The sequence below is a fragment of the Bombina bombina genome, chromosome 2 (genome assembly GCF_027579735.1).
Source record: "Bombina bombina isolate aBomBom1 chromosome 2, aBomBom1.pri, whole genome shotgun sequence".
In the NCBI taxonomy this organism is placed as follows: Eukaryota; Metazoa; Chordata; class Amphibia; order Anura; family Bombinatoridae; genus Bombina; species Bombina bombina.
Genome location: NC_069500.1, coordinates 1,097,670,054 through 1,097,689,065, shown reverse-complemented (window position 1 = coordinate 1,097,689,065; position 19,012 = coordinate 1,097,670,054). Strand labels below are relative to the sequence as shown.

The 19,012-nt window shown below is 38.9% G+C and overlaps 1 protein-coding gene across 1 annotated transcript in view; it reads left to right on the top strand.

Moving 5' to 3' along the window:
- The window catches only part of GATB (glutamyl-tRNA amidotransferase subunit B), a 657,300-nt gene that overhangs the window by 526,106 nt on the left and 112,182 nt on the right, over window positions 1-19,012 (top strand). The window lies entirely within an intron of this gene.

Genomic DNA, 19,012 nt, shown 5'->3' with positions numbered 1-19,012 from the left:
CATAGGTGCTCTCAGGAGTTGGGAGCTAGCCACTGATTGGTGGCTGCACATATATGCCTCTTGTCATTGGGTTACCAATGTGTTCAACTAGCTCCCAGTAGTACATTGCTGCTCCTTTGATAAAGAATAACAAGAGAATGAAGCCAATAGAAGTAAACTAGACATTTGTTTAAAAAATGTTTGTTCTATATAAACCATGAAAGAAAAAAAAATGTGTTTCATGTCCCTTTGCAGTAGTTAAAAACATTGATTTGCAAACGAGTGCAGTAATAAAATGTTGTAAGACATTAACAGTTTCTTTTTGTGCTTTTATGTCTCCTTTATTTGCTAAAAATGATTTTGTTTTGTTTTTTAAATCAAAGATTTTTATTAAGGTAATTAGTAAAACAAAACAAGAGCCACATATAAACAAGAAAACAAGTTATTACAAAATTGACATGGCTAATAGCAATAGTAAATCATAATAGACATATTGAGCACATGTATATCCTACTATATTACCAGTAAACCTCGGATATATACATTGTAAGATTTACATTGATACCTTATATTTTCATTTTTTTAACAAAATATTACTATAGTACCTCATTAGCAAAGAGTTCTGTCCATTAGTGTGATAATTTCAACTGTCATATGCATATGTAGAATAAAGATCATAAATGAGAGATACATTTTTACCCCGCAGGGTGCAGAATACTAATTAAAGTAAACATGCCAAACTTTACAAATCCAAAGTATATAATGGTAACATGAATTGGTGTGAGAGAGTTAATTAATACTACAGCAACACTTTACAAGATATTACTATAGTACCCCGTTGGGAAAGTGTTCTGGCCATTAGTATGCTATTTTCAACTGTCATATGTAGAATAAAGATCATAAATGAGATATACATTTTTATCCCGTAGGGTGTAAAATACTAATTAAAGTATAGTAGTAATAAGAAAGAGATAAAATATACAATATAGTTAACACCATATACCATGTTTCCTCACTTAACATATAAGGGTACTCTGGAACCTACTCACATTTATGTTACATAAGAGAAAAATTGGCTTAAATATATGGAAAGTAGCGGATTAGTACCGCTGTAGAATTCACCATATTGGGTGAATAAATAATATAAATAGAGTCACCCCCTCCCTAGGGTAAATATATAAATATGAAATAACTAAATATGTTTTACAACCTTGGAGCACAGCAGGCAACTGCACATAGGCACCTCTTAAGGTTGAAATAAGGGGAGGGGGGGGGAGTGCAAATTAGAACAAAACCCTGTATTCTAGGGGACACATCGCCAAAGTCACTGTAGGCAGCATAGTGGTGACCAACCCAAACCTAAATGAAAGGCTACATAACAACCGTCATACTAACAGTACATAGACAAACAATATCACTGTATATACAACCCGAAAACATCGGATATTTATAAACTTAATGTTACCCTCTAGATATGGGCCCTATACCCAAGGGTGGTTGCGTGACATTAATAAAGAGGTGAACCCTAGTGATAGATATAGAAATAAGGATATCGGCATAATGGGACACCACAATACCAGTAGTGCTAGTGTCCCTACACATACGCTAAATTACATGACCATATATACTGCTGCAGAATATGTACAACTATGATGCTTTTATTATAGCCTCTATTAGGACTCTCCAAAAAAGAAAGCGCAATAATGAGGATAGTTCCCTAGGATTCTGTAAATTATATTGGGCCACTGTTATATTACATGTAGCTATATATGCCGCCAAAGGAGCATATCACAATAAAGAAAACCTAAATCTCCCCTAGTATTACCATATCTCTAGTTAAGGCATGTGTGCCAAAAGGGGGTTAGGTTAGTGAGGATAAAAGAACTATATGCATAGATCTTATATGGGGAATTTAAAATTTAAGAAATATGAGAGAAAAAAAAAAAAAACAAGATGTGACCATATAAACTTAAGAGTGATGACATGACATACATATTAGGGTTTGCATTTATGCACATAAAATGAAATAATTTACCATCCTGTATATAAATCCTCTAGGGATGGCATGCAATTGGTAGAGATGAGAATACAGTAATTTACAGTGACAAAGTGAACTTAATATATACTGTTCATAATCCTTTGGCAAACCTGAACTTTAGTAACAAGTCTCTCTGAAAGTAAGAAGACAAATATAACATATCAATAAGTGCCTGAACTTTAGTAACAAGTCTTTCTGAAAGTAAGAAGATAAATTTAACATATATCCATAAGTGCCCGCTCAATCCAGAAGGTTAAACAGTGGGGAGAGAAAGCTATTATGGCTGAAATAAAGCATATTACCCTACTCCTAGTTTATAAGCTTTTTGCACAGCGTGTATATATACAGTCTCAGAGATAGCTGTATGAACTGTTCCACAAACCAAAATAATGCTCCGGAGTTTGTCAGAAAGGGAGCGGTGAGTGAAAGGTTCCAACTGCAAATGGTATCTTAACGCCATGACCAGTGTGCCCTTCTTACTCAGACCAGTCTCTGCCATGGGATAGTTATCTAGGATCTCACCGCCCTTCACACTATAGACGCCAACCTCCGACATCAATCCGACATCTTCCCGGCGTAGCTGATCTAGACATGATTCTGTGAACTCTGCAGGGAGTGAGGAGAGCTGAGCTTGATTCTCTCCCTCCGTAAACAGGGACTTGATACTCGTCTGAGGAGGCTGCGTATGAGAGAAGGAAGACCAGGCTAGCAAGGGAGGACTCAGTGGCGTAACTAATGAGTGTATGGTCTCCCATGTGATAAGATTGCGCGGCTGCTCTGCATTATGTTCTAAGTTTCCTATAGCCCCGTCCGGTTTTGTTAGATACTCTCTCCTTGGTGGTAGGTCAGGCAATAGAGGGGTGACACTTACAGCATATAAGGGGCCTGCTAAAGCTTGGGAGTCAAGCATAGATGGGGATGTAGTATCATCCCATGATTCCGTGATAGCTAAGCAGCTGCGGTATTCCAACTCTTCGATCAGATCTCTAGTGACGTTCTGTCCAGCATGGCGATCAGATGTCTCTAAGTGATCCGGAGCATTAGGAGGAGGTAGACTGCTGACCAGTTCTGTCCCATTCAGATTGTAGTTGTGCTGGGCAGGACCAGAAGTATCATCTCTCGGCTCAGAGCCTCATACTGGAAGTCCAGAGCACCCATCAGATTGCATAGTACTTTGATAATGCGTGACTCCATAACGGGAGCTAAATCAGACATCATACTGCAGCCGAAAAGTTAAGTGAAATAATGGGATATAGATATACTTCTTACCCCCATGCACCGAGTAAGGGAGGGTCTGGATGAGTAGCTATGTCCTATTTAGTAGGGATCATGAAGAACGGTTTTCAGCATGTGTGACCGGTCTTCGACAAACCAAAATGGCGAGTTGCACCGCTTCTGTAAAATACAATTCCCTCTCTGGGCAGGCAACTAAAAAGGCTAAAAGTGTTCTGGTTTCATGCCTCTTCAGTAGTGACCTTAAGAAATATTCTGGGTAATTCTGAGATAATTTCATCAGCCCAAAAAGCAAAAAAAAAGGAATATATATCAGGCCAATAGCAGGAGCACTAGAGAGATGCGTCTGGTATTCTCGGCGGTTGGCCCCGCCCCCATGATTTTGTTTTAATGAGTCACTAGATATTACACACAAACAGATATTAATCTGTTAATTCATATAATTGGCAAGAATCCATGAGCTAGTGACATATGGGATATACAGTCCTACCAGGAGGGGCAAAGTTTCACAAACCTCAAAATGTCTATAAATACACCCCTCACCACACCCACAATTCAGTTAGACGAATAGCTGTGGTCTCTCCTTATATTAAGTAGGAAAACATAAATTATGCTTACCAGATAATTTTATTTCCTTCTGTATAAGGAGAGTCCACGGCCCCCGCACGTGTTCTCTGATGGGCGGCCCTCTAAATTTTGTTTTTCTTCTGGCACCATTTATACCCTGATATTTCTCCTACTGTTCCTTGTTCCCTCGGAAGAATGACTTGGGAATGGGGGAAGTGGGAGAGGTAGTTAAGCCTTTGGCTGGGGTGTCTTTGCCACCTCCTGGTGGCCAGGTTCAGCATTTCCCAACAGTACAGAATGATGCTGTGGACTCTCCTTATACAGAAGGAAATGAAATTATCTGGTAAGCATAATTTATGTTTTTCTTTTCTTTCTCCTCTCTTCTTCTCTCTCTCCTTTCCTTCCCTTTCCCTTCTTTATTCCCTTTCTCCAGGTAGCCACATATTTGGTTAAGTTCCACATAATACATACTGTACATGTTAAAGGAAATAATAAAATCAACATTCATAATACAACTCCCATTGTTTTGAAAAATATCAGAGTAAAAAAAAGGGGGAACGGATTGCCCTCCCTCTATCCCCCCCTGCCCCAATAAGCCCCCCCTCCCCCCTGCTTTAATCTATCTGTAGTAGGAAGACTGCCTGTTAGCAATGACATACAGAAGAAGTCAGACTTCCTTAATGGGAATATAATCTTCCTTTGTACTCCCTCTGGATATGTCAATATAACCTTCAACTATTTCTTTAAATAGTGACTAACTCTTCTCTTTGGTGACATATTAATCTCAAATTGTTCAAGATGCAATTGCATTAGTATTTTCTTCTTAAATTATCGAACAGTAGGACTATATTTGGATTTGCATGATCTTAAAATGATATTTCGTTGAATTAAAATTTCTGTATTAACTAATCTGTTATCTATTTCTTTTGCATATTTGTAAAGAAGGCATATACCTTTACTCTCCAATTTGAGCTTTTTCAAGAAATCTATTTACTGAGTAATTAATTCTGTTCCAGATTTTTTGTACCCTAAGACTAGACCAGAAGCAGTGGTTAAGATCTGCTTTCAGTAAACCACATTTAGAACAATCCTTTATAACATGGCTGGACCACTTAGATATGTCTGCTGGCGTGATGTAAGCCTTATTAATTACTCTTACATGAGATTCTCTCCAGCTACTTGAGCTAGTAGACTTATGCACTTTCTTAATACTCTGAACTTTTCTTCCACTGTAATCTCATTAAAGTCTTTAAGCCATTTTAGATGAATCTTCTCTAGGTTAGCCTGACCTCTTCTTTGCATTACTAGATTGTACTAGAATGAAATAGTACTTATCCTGGCTTGATATAGTTTCAAATTAATATATATATGGCCCCCAAGGACCAATTGTTCTCATACTTCTCTAATAATTGTACATAATAGTGTCTAATTTGCAGATATGCATTGAATTGTTTAGACGGAATGGTAAATTCTTGAGATAAAGTATCAAATGATTTAATTGTCTGTAATTCTATATCTTCTAGCTGGAATACAAATCTTAAACCTTTCTGTTCCCATTTTTTAAAAATCTTAGAAGTGAGACAGAGTATAAATTCTGAATTGCCTACAATAGTCAGATAATATGATGTCTGGTTGTTGATCTCTAGATCTTGGTTAAATTTAATCCAAGCGACCACTACATTGTGTATAGTTTTTTTCATTACTGTCTATTTGTGTATATTTTTGAGGTTAAAGCGTAATAATCCTTTAAGTGAGAAAGGAGAGATCATGTTTTTTTCCAACTGTGAATATGCGACTAAATATTTCCCTGTGAGCCAATCACTGGCAATCTTCACCATAAAAGATTGGTTATAGAGTTTAACATCTGGGAGGCCTAGGCCTCCAAAATCTGTCTTCTGCATTGGTTTCTTGAGTGCCAGCTGAATCTTTTTCCCTTTGCAAAGAAAGTATGTGCAGTCTGAATAAAACTTTTTCAGGTCAGTTTCCCTAATGAATATAGGGAGATTCTGACAAAGGTACAGGATTTTAGGAAGGAGTATCATCTTAATTAGCTGCACTTTAGCTGGTAGACTTAAGGGTAAAATCTTCCATCTTTGTAGATCTTTAGTAATCGATGTCCATATCCTATTGTAGTTTAACTCATACCACCTTCCTGGATTCTTACTTAATATAATGCCAATATATTGGATCTGTTCTTTTACCTCCTTAAAAGGTGTACTCTATATATATATATATATATATATATATATATATATATATATATATATATATATATATATACTTCTAGCATTTTTGTGTAACCATAGAATTTCTGACTTAGACAGGTTGATCTTATAGCCCAAAAATGAACTAAATTATTGGATAATATCTAATAGAATAGGAATATTTTTCTTAGAGTCTCCTATGAAAATCAAAAGATCATCTGCATAAAGCGATAAAACAAATTTTCTGCCACCCAAGAACATACCATCTAATTCTTTCCTAAAAGCTATCGCCAGTGGTTCTATTGCCAGATTAACAAATAATGGTGAAAGGGAACACCCCTGTCTAGTACCTTTAGTAATATAAATTGCTGGGGAGAGTTGACCGTTAATGGTTAATACTGGAGTTTGGTTTGCTATAGATAGTTTGACTAAAATTCTCAAAATGTCCGGACAACCCAAATTTGCCTAGAGAAGTAAATAGATGATCCCATTTGATAGAATCAAAGGCCTCCGTATCAATCGTGATCACTGCGGTCTCTCTTTTCCATCTAACTTGTAATTCTTTGTTACTAAGCCAAACATTTTCAATTAATGACTGTAATGCTTGTGGGATATTCTATCAGACCAAACTTGGCCAGTAGTCTTCTTATCCCGGCGTCAAGCTGGAATGATAGGGAATATCCCAGAGCAGAGAAAAGTTTGCAAAATGAGGAAAACAGTACTCACACTATGCAGGGTAGTCTTTAGCGACAGCAGGTAGGAATCAGCGGATAGGCAGTTCAAGGGTAAACCACTTGAAGGACAGAAACAGACAGGATAGTCTCTGATGGCAATAGGTAGGGAATCCAGTGGTAAGGCAGTTCAAGGGTAAACCACTTGAAGGACTGAAGCAGACAGGATAGTCTCTGATGGCAATAGGTAGGGAATCCAGTGGTAAGGCAATTCAAGGGTAAATCAATAGAATGGTCAGGCAGGCAGAGTTCGGCAACAGAATGGCAATTTAATATTTTAGGGTTAAGGCAAGCAGAGTAGTCAAATAGGCAGAGTTCAGCAACAGTGAATCAATATAGCAATTCTGCATACAGATATACCGCACCGAGGAGCACATGAAGAAACACCTATACTTGGGCACAGGTGAGAGAGACTGAGGCCTTTACATTGGGAAGACAGGGCAGGCGGGGATGATGCCATCACCGTGCTGCAGTTACACTGCCGTATCCCTAGCAACAGGAGGAGTGCCTGTGTCCATTGCAACGGCCTCAGCAGAGCAGAGAGCAGCGTGGCAATGACAGAACTCTACGCATATTCTTTGTAGGATTTCTACCAAAGATAAACCCAGTTTGGTCCGTGTGTATTAAAGGATCTAAGATGAGTTTAAACCTTTTAGCCACGATTAAGGTCAGGAGCATATAATCATTGTTTAGCAAAGAGATAGGCCTTTTTTTAGGTATAATTGTAATAATAGATAATGTAAAATAAAGAGATGACATTTTGTTTTTAGTATAAAAAAAGTTTAAAAAGACAATGTAGTGTTGGTGTAATTGACTCTAGAAGTATCTTATATAATTCTATGGGAAGTTGGTCAGGGCCAGGCGCTTTATTTAATGCAGGCTGCTGAATCTCTTTAATGATTTCTTCTTATAAATTTAGTAATCAAATTATTTTTTTAAAAAATGTTAATTGTCTTTATATGTATTACATTATATCATTGGAAATTGAATATTTGTTGTTTTAAAGGGATAGTCTAGGCCAAAATAAACTTTCATGACTCAGATAGAGCATGTAATTTTAAACAATTTTCCAATTTACTTTTATCACCAATTTTGCTTTGTTCTCTTGGTATTCTTAGTTGAAAGCTTAACCTAGGAGGTTCATATGCTAATTTCTTAGACCTTGAAGCCCACCTCTTTCAGATTGCATTTTAACAGTTTTTCACCACTAGAGGGTGTTAGTTCACATATTTCATATAGATAACACTGTGCTCGTGCACGAGAAGTTATCTGGGAGCAGGCACTGATTGGCTAGACTGCAAGTCTGTCAAAAGAACTGAAAAAAGGGGCAGTTTGCAGAGGCTTAGATACAAGATAATCACAGAGGTTAAAAGTGTTAAAAGGGAAATGGGTAATAAAGGGATTATCTATCTTTTAAAACAATAAAAATTCTGGTGTAGACTGTCCCTTTAAGTTTTTGTAGTATTTTTGTATTAGAAATACCAGTGCTGAATTTAATTGCTTTATTTTGAAAAATGATTATCTGAGTGACAGATAGATGGCGCTCAACTAAATGGCTATTTAAATAATGAGTCATAGTGATTACACACATCCTCTTGAGAAAGCACCCAGTAGCAGATGAGAAATGCGTTGGGCGGTGTGTTTGTGCCCTTGAGACTCTAGTCCTCTATCCGGAAGCAAATCTGTGTCGGTGACGTCACATGCCAACCAGGGAGATCGTTTGAGCCGGATTTGGAGATGTCTGGTGTCTGTGAGGACTCTAAAAAAAGACAAAGATACCTTTATGTGCACTTTTAATTTTTTTGTTTGTGAGTACCCTTAATCAGTGTGAGTAAATTGTTGTGTAATAACGATATTACACTATTTGGGGCTTTCTTTTGTTCTTCAGCTTTTTGCGTTCGCTTTGATCTGGCAAAATCAACTGTTTGTACAAGCTGCAAGACAAGTCGCGTTTGGAGGAGCTGCAGCTGGTGATTACATAAAAAGCCTGTTACATTTGATACACGTTGGAGCTAATAATATTTCCTATTTGGTGAACTGTTACATATTAGTAACTATCTATTATAAGAAAATGTGTAAGACTTTAATAGTTTTACTGAGTGGTTCTTGCACTAACATACGGCTAGATTACGAGTTTTGCGTTAGAGGCTATGCGGTGCTAACGAGGAGTTTTCCCTCACCGCTCACTTACCTGCAGCGCTTTTATTACGAGTTTTCAGAAACCCTTTGCTCATTACCACACGCCAATACCAGCGCTTCTTAAGTCAGTGGTGAGCTGGTCGTATGTGCTCGTGCACGATTTCCCCATAGGAATCAACGGGGAGAGCCGGCTGAGAAAAAGTCTAACACCTGCAAAAAAGCAGCGTAAAACTCAGTAACGCAGCCCCATTGATTCCTATGGGGAAACAAGTTATGTCTATACCTAACACCCTAACATGAACACCGAGTCTAAACACCCCTAATTTTACACTTATTAACCCTAATCTGCCGCCCCCGACATCGCAGCCACCTGCATTATATTTATTATCCCCTAATCTGCTGCTCCGGACACCTCCGCCACCTACATTATATTTATTAACCCCTAATCTGGTCGCCCCCAATGTTGCCGCCACCTGCCTACACTTATTAACCCCTAATCTGCCGCCCCCAACGTCGCCATCACTATAATAAACATATTAACCCCTAAACCGCCGCACTCCTGCCTCACAAACATTAGTTAAATATTATTAAACCCTAATCTGCCGTCCCTAACATCGCCACCTACCTACATTTATTAACCCCTAATCTGTCGCCCCCACTATATTAAAATTATTAACCCCTAAATCTAAGTCTAACCCTAACACCCCCTAACTTAAATATAATTACAATAAATCTAAATAAAATTCCTATCATTAACTAAATTATTCCTATTTAAAACTAAATACTTACCTATAAAATAAACCCTAAGATAGCTACAATATAACTAATAGTTACATTGTAGCTAGCTTAGGGTTTATTTTTATTTTACAGGCAAGTTTGTATTTATTTTAACTAGGTAGAATAGTTATTAAATAGTTATTAACTATTTAATAACTACCTAGCTAAAATAAATACAAAAGTACCTGTAAAATAAAACCTAACCTAAGTTACACTAACACCTAACACTACACTATAATTAAATAAATTATATAAATTAACAACAATTAAATCAATTAAATTAGCTAAAATACAAAAAAAACCACTGAATTACAGAAAATAATAAACAAATTACAAGATATTTAAACAAATTACACCTAATCTAATAGCCCTATCAAAATAAAAAAGCCCCCCAAAATAAAAAAAAAACCTAAGCTTAAACTACCAATAGCCCTTAAAGGGCCTTTTGCGGGGCATTGCCCCAAAGTAATCAGCTCTTTTACCTGAAAAAAAAAATACAAACAATCCCCCCAACTGTAAAACCCACCACCCACACAACCAACCCACCAAATAAAATACTAACTAAAAAAACCTAAGCTCCCCATTGCCCTGAAAAGGGCATTTGGATGGGTATTGCCCTTAAAAGGGCAGTTAGCTCTTTTACAAGCCCAAAATCCCTAACCTAAAAATAAAACCCACCAATACAGCCTTAAAAAAACCTAACACTAACCCCCTGAAGATCGACTTACTGGGAGAAGTCTTCATCCAAGCTGGGCGAAGTGGTCCTCCAGACGGGCTGAAGTCTTGATCCAGGCGGCATCTTCTATCTTCATCCATCCGGCACAGAGCGGGTCCATCTTCAAGACATCCAGCGCGGAGCAACCTCTTCCAACGAAGTCTTCTTACTAAATGACGGTTCCTTTAAGTGACGTCATCCAAGATGGCATCCCTTAGATTCCGATTGGTTGATAGAATTCTATCAGCCAATCGGAATTAAGGTAGAAAAAATCCTATTTTCTGATGCAGTCAGACAATAGGATTGAGCTTGCATTCTATTGGCTGTTCCAATCAGCCAATAGAATGCGAGCTCAATCCTATTGGCTGATTGGATTAGCCAATAGGATTGAACTTCAATCTTATTGGCTGATTGCATCAGCCAATAGGATTTTTTCTACCTTGGGGCAGCAGAGTAGGGGTTAATAAGTGTAGGTAGGTTGTGGCGACATTGGGGGCGGGAGATTAGGGGTTAATAAATATAATGTAGGTGTCGTCGATGTCGGTTCGGCAGATTAGGGGTTAATAAGTGTAATGTCGATGGCGGCGATGTCCGGAGCGGCAGATTAGGGGTTAATAAGTATAATGTAGGTGTCGGGGGCGGCAGATTAGAGGTTAATAAGTGTAAGATTAGGGGTGTTTAGACTCGGGGTTCATGTTAGGGTGTTAGGTGTAAACATAACTTTTATTTCCCCATAGGAATCAATGGGGCTGCATTACTGAGCTTTACACTGCTTTTTTGCAGGTCTTAGACTTTTTCTCAGCCGGCTCTCCCCATTGATGTCTATGGGGAAATCGTGCACGAGCACGTACGACCAGCTCATCGCTGACTTTTTTCTCTACGCTCACTTCTTGCCTTTTAACGCCGGGTTTGTAAAAACCTGTAATACTAGCGCTGTAGGTAAGTGAGTGGTGACAATAAACTGCACGTTAGCACCGCACAGCTCATAACGCATAACTCGTAATCTGGCCGATAGTTTGTTATTTTTCGTAATTTAGTATTTTTTATTTTTTGTAATTTAGTATTTTTTATTTTTTGTCATTGTATATTTATTTTTTAGTAGTGTTAGTTTTCTTTTTTAATGTGTAATTTAGTTTATTTAATTTGTAGTTATTTTAATTTTAGTATAATAGTAATGTTTGTTTAATATATAGTTAAAACTTAGGTTTTTTTTAATTTCACAAGTAAGTTTTTATTTATTTTAAAATAGGGATATTGTAATTTTAATATAAAGTTAGGGGGTTGTTAGGTTTAGGGGTAATAGTTTAATTTAGTTTTTTGTGATGTGGGGGGCTGTTGGTTTAGGGGTTAATAGGTTTATTTAGTGGCGGTGATGTGGAAGGCCAGAGGTTTAGGGGTTAATAACTTTTTTTAGTGGCGGAGATGTCGGAGTTTACGTAGTTTACGTAGGTATTGGCGATGTCAGGAGGTGGCAGATTAGGGGTGTTTTGACTTGGGGTTTATGTTAGGGTGTTAGGTTTAAACGTAACTTTTTTTTCCCCATAAACATCAATGGGGTTGTGTTAAGGCAATCGCCACTCCACGCTTCAGGTGTAAGGTTTTTCTTTCATGTAATTGGCAATGTCCATGTGCTAGTGACATATGGATATACAATCCTACCAGGAGGGGCAAAGTTTCCCAAACCTCAAAATGCCTATAAATACACCCCTCACCACACCCACAATTCAGTTTTACAAACTTTGCCTCCTATGGAGGTGGTAAAGTAAGTTTTTGCTAAGATTTCTTAGCCCGATTCCTCTCAGAGTACAGCGAATGTCAGAGGGACGTGAAGGGAGTATCACTTATTGAATACGATGATTTCCCTAACGGGGGTCTATTTCATGCGTTCTTTGTTATCGGTCGTAGAGATTCATCTCCTACCTCCCTTTTCAGATATACTCTCAATTTACCATTACCTCTACTGATAACTGTTTCTGTACTGGTTTGGCTATCTGCTATATGTGGATGGGTGTCTTTTGGTAAGTATGTTTTTTATTACTTAAGACACTTTATGCATTTATATAAAGTTCTAAATATATGTATTGTACTTATATTTGACATGAGTCAGGTTCATGTATTTCCTTCTGCAGACTGTCAGTTTCATATTTGAGTAATATAAACATCTTTTATAGAATTTTTTTTCTTACCTGGGGTTTAGTCTTTTTTTCAATTGACTACTACTTGCAAATTGCGGGTGTCATTAGGCCCGCGGGTGCGTCAAATGCTAAACTTTATTGCGTCATTCTTGGCACGAAAATATTTTTGGCGCAGAAAAATACGTCTATAACGCAACTTCGTCATTTCCGGCGTCATACTTGACGCCGAGACCTTTCACACGTTGCGTCAGTGACGCGAATGTGTCATTTCCGATTATTTTACATTACGTTGTGCGTCATACTTGGCGCCAAACTTTTTCATTATTTCAATACCCCATTGATGTTTGCCTCTTGATTTTTTCTCTATCAGAGGCCTATGCTATTTGCTTTTTTTCCCATTCCTGAAACTGTCATATAAGGAAATAGATCATTTTGCTTTATGTTGTTTTTTCTCTTACATTTTGCAAGATGTCTTTATCTGATCCTGCCTCAGAAGTTTCTGCTGGAAAATTGCTGCCTGACATCAGTCCTACCAAAGCTAAGTGCATTGTAAAATTGTTGAAATTATTTCGCCGAATGTCATTTGTAATAGTTGTCATGATAAACTTTTACATGCAGTTAGTGTATCCATCAGTAATAGCACATTGCCAGTTGTAGTTCCTTCAACTTCTAATGTGCATGATATACCTGTAATTTTTAAAGAATTTGTTTCTGATTCTATTTTGAAGGCTTTGTCTGCATTTCCACCTTCTAATAAACGTAAAGGTCTTTTAAAGTCAGCCCCTAAGTCCGCATGAAGGTGCGGCCCTCATTCCAGCTCAGCTGGTAGGGGGCAGATTAAGGTTTTTCAAAGATATTGGATAAAATCTGTCCAAAATCAATGGATTCAGAGCATTGTCTCAAGGGTATTGAATAGGATTCAGAGTAAGACCTCCTGTGAGAAGATTTTTTTCTCTCACGTATCCCAGTTAATCCAGTAAAAGCTCAGGCTTTCCTGAAGTGTGTTTCAGACCTGGAGTCTTCAGGGGTAATCATGCCAGTTCCTCCTCAGGAACAAGGTTTGGGGTTTTATTCAAATCTATTCATTGTACCAAAGAAGGAAAATTTATTCAGACCAGTTCTGGATCTGAAAAATTTTGAATCGTTATGTAAGAGTACCAACTTTCAAGATGGTGACTATAAGGACTATTCTGCCTTTTTTTCAGCAAGGACATTATATGTCCACAATAGACTTGCAGGATGCATACCTTCATATTCCGATTCATCCAGAACATTATCAGTTTCTGAGATTCTCTTTTCTAAACAAGCATTACCAATTTGTTGCTCTTCCTAGCAACAGCTCCAAGAATCTTTTCAAAGGTTCTGGGTGCCCTACTCTCTGTAATCAGAGAACAGGATATTGCGGTGTTTTCTTATTTGGACGATATCTTGGTACTAGCTCAGTCTTTGCATACTGCAGAATCTCACACGAATCAACTAGTGTTGTTTCTTTGGAAACATGGTTGGAGGATCAATTTACCAAAAGTTTCTTGATTCCTCAGACAAGGGTCACCTTTTTAGGCTTCCAGATAGATTCAGTGTCCATGACTCTGTCTCTAACAGACAAGAGACGTTTAAAATTGGTTGCAGCATGCCGGCACCTTCAGTCTCAGTCTTTCCCTTCAGTGGCTATGTGCATGGAAGTTTTAGGTCTCATGACTGCAGCATCGGACGCGATCCCCTTTGCTCGTTTTCACATGAGACCTCTACAGCTTTGTATGCTGAATCAATGTACGACACTTTCTGACATGGTGGATAGATGACCATTGTTTAGTTCAAGGGGCTTCTTTTGTTCGGCCAACCTGGACTGTGATCACAACAGATGCGAGTCTTTCAGGTTGGGGAGCTGTTTTGGGATCTCTGACAACACAAGGGGTTTGGAAAACTCAAGAGGCGAGATTACCAATAAATATTTTTAGTACTCCTTGCAATTCTCAGAGTTCTTCAGTTTTGGCCTTCTGCTAAAGAGAGAACTGTTCATTAGTTTTCAGACAGACAATATCACAACAGTGGCATATGTCAATCATCAGGGTGGGACTCACAGTCCCCAAACTATGAAAAAAGTATCTTGGATACTTGTTTGGGCGGAATCCAGCTCTTGTCTAATCTCTGCGGTGCTTATCCCAGGTGTAGACAATTGGGAGGCGGATTATCTCAGCCGCCAGACTTTACATCCAGAGGAATAGTCTCTCCATCCAGATGTGTTTTCTTAGATTGTTCAGTTGTGGGGTCTTCCAGAGATAGATCTCATGGCCTCTCATCTAAACAAGAAACTTCCCAGATACCTGTCCAGGGATGTTCAGGCAGAAGCAGGGAATGCGCTGACACTTACTTGGTGTTATCATCCTGCTTACATTTTCCCGCCTCTAGTTCTCCTTCCAAGAGTGATCTCCAAAATCATCATGGAACAATCATTTGTGTTGCTGGTGGCTCCAGCATGGCCACACAGGTTTAGTATGCGGATCTGCTTTGGATGTCCAGTTGCCCGCTTTGGCCACTTCCGTTCGGCCAGACCTACTATCTCAAGGTCCGTTTTTCCATCAGGATCTCAAATCATTAAATTTGAAGGTATGGAAATTGAACTCTTAGTACTAAGTCATAGAGGTTTCTCTAACTCAGTGATTAATACTATGTTACAAGCTCGTAAATCTGTTTCTAGAAAGATTTATTATAGAGTTTGGAAGACTTACATTTCATGGTGTTCTTCTCATAAATTCTCCTGGCATTCTTTTAGAATTCCTAGAATTTTACAGTTTCTTCAGGACAGTTTGGATAAGGGTTTGTCTGCGAGTTCCTTGAAAGGACAAATCTCCGCTCTTTCTGTTTTATTTCACAGAAAGATTGCTATACTTCCTGATATACACTGTTTTGTACAGGCTTTTAATATTTATTAAGCCTGTTATTTAATCAATTTCTCCTTCTTGGAGTCTTAATTTGGTTCTGACGGCTTTACAGGTTTTTCCATTTGAACCTATGCATTTTTTGGACATTAAACTACTTTCTTGGAAAGTGTTGTTCCTTTTGGCCATCTCTTCTGCTAGAAGAGTTTCTGAGTTATCTGCTCTTTCTTGTGAGTCTCCTTTTCTGATTTTTTCATCAGGATAAGGCAGTTTTGCGGACTTCTTTTTAATTTTTACCTAGGGTTGTGAATTCTAACAACATTAGTAGAGAAATTGTTGTCCCTTCCTTGTGTCCTAATCCTAAGAATTCTTTGGAAAGCTCCTTACATTCTGTGGATGTGGTAAGAGCTTTGAAATATTATGTGGAAGCTACTAAAGATTTCAGGAAGACTTCCAGTCTATTTGTTTTATTTTCTGGTCCTAGGAAAGGTCAGAAGGCTTCTGCTATTTCCTTGGCTTCTTGGTTGAAACTTTTGATTCATCAAGTTTATTTTGAGTCGGGTCAGGCCCTGCCTCAGATAATTACAGCTCATTCTACTAGATCAGTCTCCACTTCGTGGACTTTTAGGAATGAAGCTTCAGTTGATCAGATTTGCAAAGCGGCAACTTGGCCCTCTTTGCATTCATTTACTAAATTCTACCGTTTTGATGTATTTGCTTCTTCGGAAGCAGTTTTTGGTAGAAAAGTACTTCAGGCAGCTGTTTCAGTTTGATTCTTCTGCTTTTGATTTATGTTTTTTTTTTCTTTCAAATGAAATAAACTTATATTTTTGGGTTGTGGATTAATTTTTTTTCAGCAGATTATGGCTGTTTTTATTTTATTTGCTCCCTCTCTAGTGACTCTTGAGTAGAGATCCACATCTTGGGTATTGATATCCCATATGTCACTAGCTCATGGACTCCATGAGGCCCACCCTTTTTATGGTGGTTATGATTTTTTGTATAAAGCACAATTATTTCCAAATTTCCTTTGTTGATGCTTTCTACTCCTTTCTTTATCACCCTGCTGCTTGGCTATTCGTTAAACTGAATTGTGGGTGTGGCGAGGGGTGTATTTATAGGCATTTTGAGGTTTGGGAAACTTTGCCCCTCCTTCTAGGATTGTATATCCCATATGTCACTAGCTCATGGACTCTTGCCAATATGAAAGAAATGAATTTATCAGGTAAGTTCTTACATAAATTATGTTTTTACTAACACGCTCTCACCATTGATGTCTATGGGGAAAGTGTGCACAAGCACATCAAAGCAGCCCTTGGATTTTGTGCGGTATGGAGCTTAACGCCACCATATCGAACGCACAAGGCTACTTTTTATAAACTTGTAATGGCAGCGCTATGGAGGGTGAAATAACTCAACTTTTGTTGCGTTCGTTTCGCACCCTCTATAGCGCAAAACTTGTAATCTAGGTGATAGTGTTTTACCAATTTATTCTGAAAATGAAAAAATAAGATTCATTAGCAATACTGACCAGTTTTTTTGTTTGTTTTATCTTTTAACTAATTGTGTATATTCATCCCATAAAAGGATATTGGTGGATCAGACAGTCAGCTGCTGCACAGGGACTTTCTGCAACTACTGATTGGCTAATCCACCTCGTCTGTGGCAGTGACAGTATTTTTTTACAGAATTGCTCACAGTAATTAAAGACACAATTCTTTCCACACGCACCCGGTGCGCTAAAGCAGCGGTTGTAGAAAATATATTTGGTTTTTATGTTTGCATCAGAAGCAGTATTGTTTCTGATGCAAACATAAAAACCAAATACACTTTCTACAACCGCTGCTTTAGCGCACCTGGTGCGTGTGGAAAGAATTGTGTCTTTAATTACTGTGAGCAATTGTGGCTAAAATCTTGGTCAGCTGATGTTACCTCTAAGCCCAAGCCTCCGGCGCTTCCTTACAAGGGTAAGACCTTGTTCGGACCTGGTCTGGCTGAATTAAGTTCTGATATTACTGGTGGAAAATAGTCTTTTCTACCGCAAGACAAGAAGAACAGACTCAAAGGACATCAAAGTAGTTTTCGTTCCTTTCGTAACTTTAAAGGTCAAAAGTCTTTCTCTCCCTCTTCCAAGCAGGAGCAGTCCAAGTCTTCTTGGAAGCCCAATCAGTCTTGGAATAAGGGGATGCAATCAAAGAAACCCTCAGCTGAGTCTAAGAGGCCCATTTATCAAGCTCCGTAAGGAGCTTGTGGGCCCGTGTTTCTAAAGGCCGCTGCTCCATAACCCTGTCTGCCTGCTCTGATGAGGCGGACAGGAATTGCTGGAAATAGACCCGATCGAGTATGATCCGGTTGATTGACACCCTCTGCTGGTGGCCGATTGGCCGCAAGTCTGCAGGGGGCGGGGTTTGCACCAACAGCTCACAAGAGCTGCTGGTGCAATGCTGAATATGGAGAGCGTATTGCTCTCCGCATTCAGTGATGTCTGTCGGACCTGATCCGCAGTGTCGGATCAGGTCCGACAGACATATGATAAATAGGCCCCATAGTCAGAATGAAGGGTCGACCCCCGGTCCTGGATCGGATCAGGTGGGGTCAGACTTTCCCTGTTTGGTCAAGCGTGGAGATGAGATGTCCCAGATCCTTGGGCTGTGGACATAGTATATCAGGGTTAGAAAATAGAATTCAAAACTTTCCCTCCCAGGGGCAGATTCCACTTCTCAAGATTATTTGCAGACCAGGTAAAAAGAGAGGCATTTTTAAACTGCGTTCAGGACCTTTCCTCCCTGGGAGTGATTGTTCTAGTTCCGGTAAGGGAACAGGGTCTATGATTCTATTCAAATCTGTTTGTGGTTCCCAAAAAAGAGGGAACTTTTCGACCCATTTTAGACCTAAAGTGCCTTAACAAGTTTCTCAGGGTACCGTCCTTCAAAATGGAAACCATTCGTTCCATTCTTCCTTCGGTCCAAGAGGGTCAGTTCATGATGAACATAGACCTGAAGGACGCGTATCTTCATGTTCCCATCCACAGGGATCATCACAAATTCCTGAGATTCGCCTTTCTAGACAAACACTTTCAGTTTGTGGCTCTTCCGTTTGGACTTGCCACAGGTCCCAGAATTTTCTCAAAGGTTCTGGGGGCTCTCTTGGCAGTGATCAGGTCTTGGGGAATTGCAGTGGCGCCATACGTGGACGACATATTGGTTCAGGCGCCATCTTTTCAACAAGCAAACTCTCATACAGAGATCTTGTTGTCTTTTCTACATTCCCACGGTTAAAAAGTGAATATGGAAAAGAGTTCCCTTGTTCCAGCTACAAGGGTCGTTTTCTTAGGGCCCATAATAGATTCCCTATCTATGAAAAATTTTCTGACGAAGATCAGAAAATCCAAAATTCTCTCCTCTTGCCTCTCTCATCACTACTACTGTTCGGCCATCAGTGGCTCAATGTATGGAGGCAATTGGTCGCTTCCATGGACATCATTCCCTTTGCTCAATTCCATTTGAGAGCTCTGCAATTATGCATGCTCAGACAATGGAATGGAGACCATTCGGATCTGTCTCAGAGGATAGACAAGAGACTCTCTCCCATGGTGGCTTTCTCAGGACCATCTGT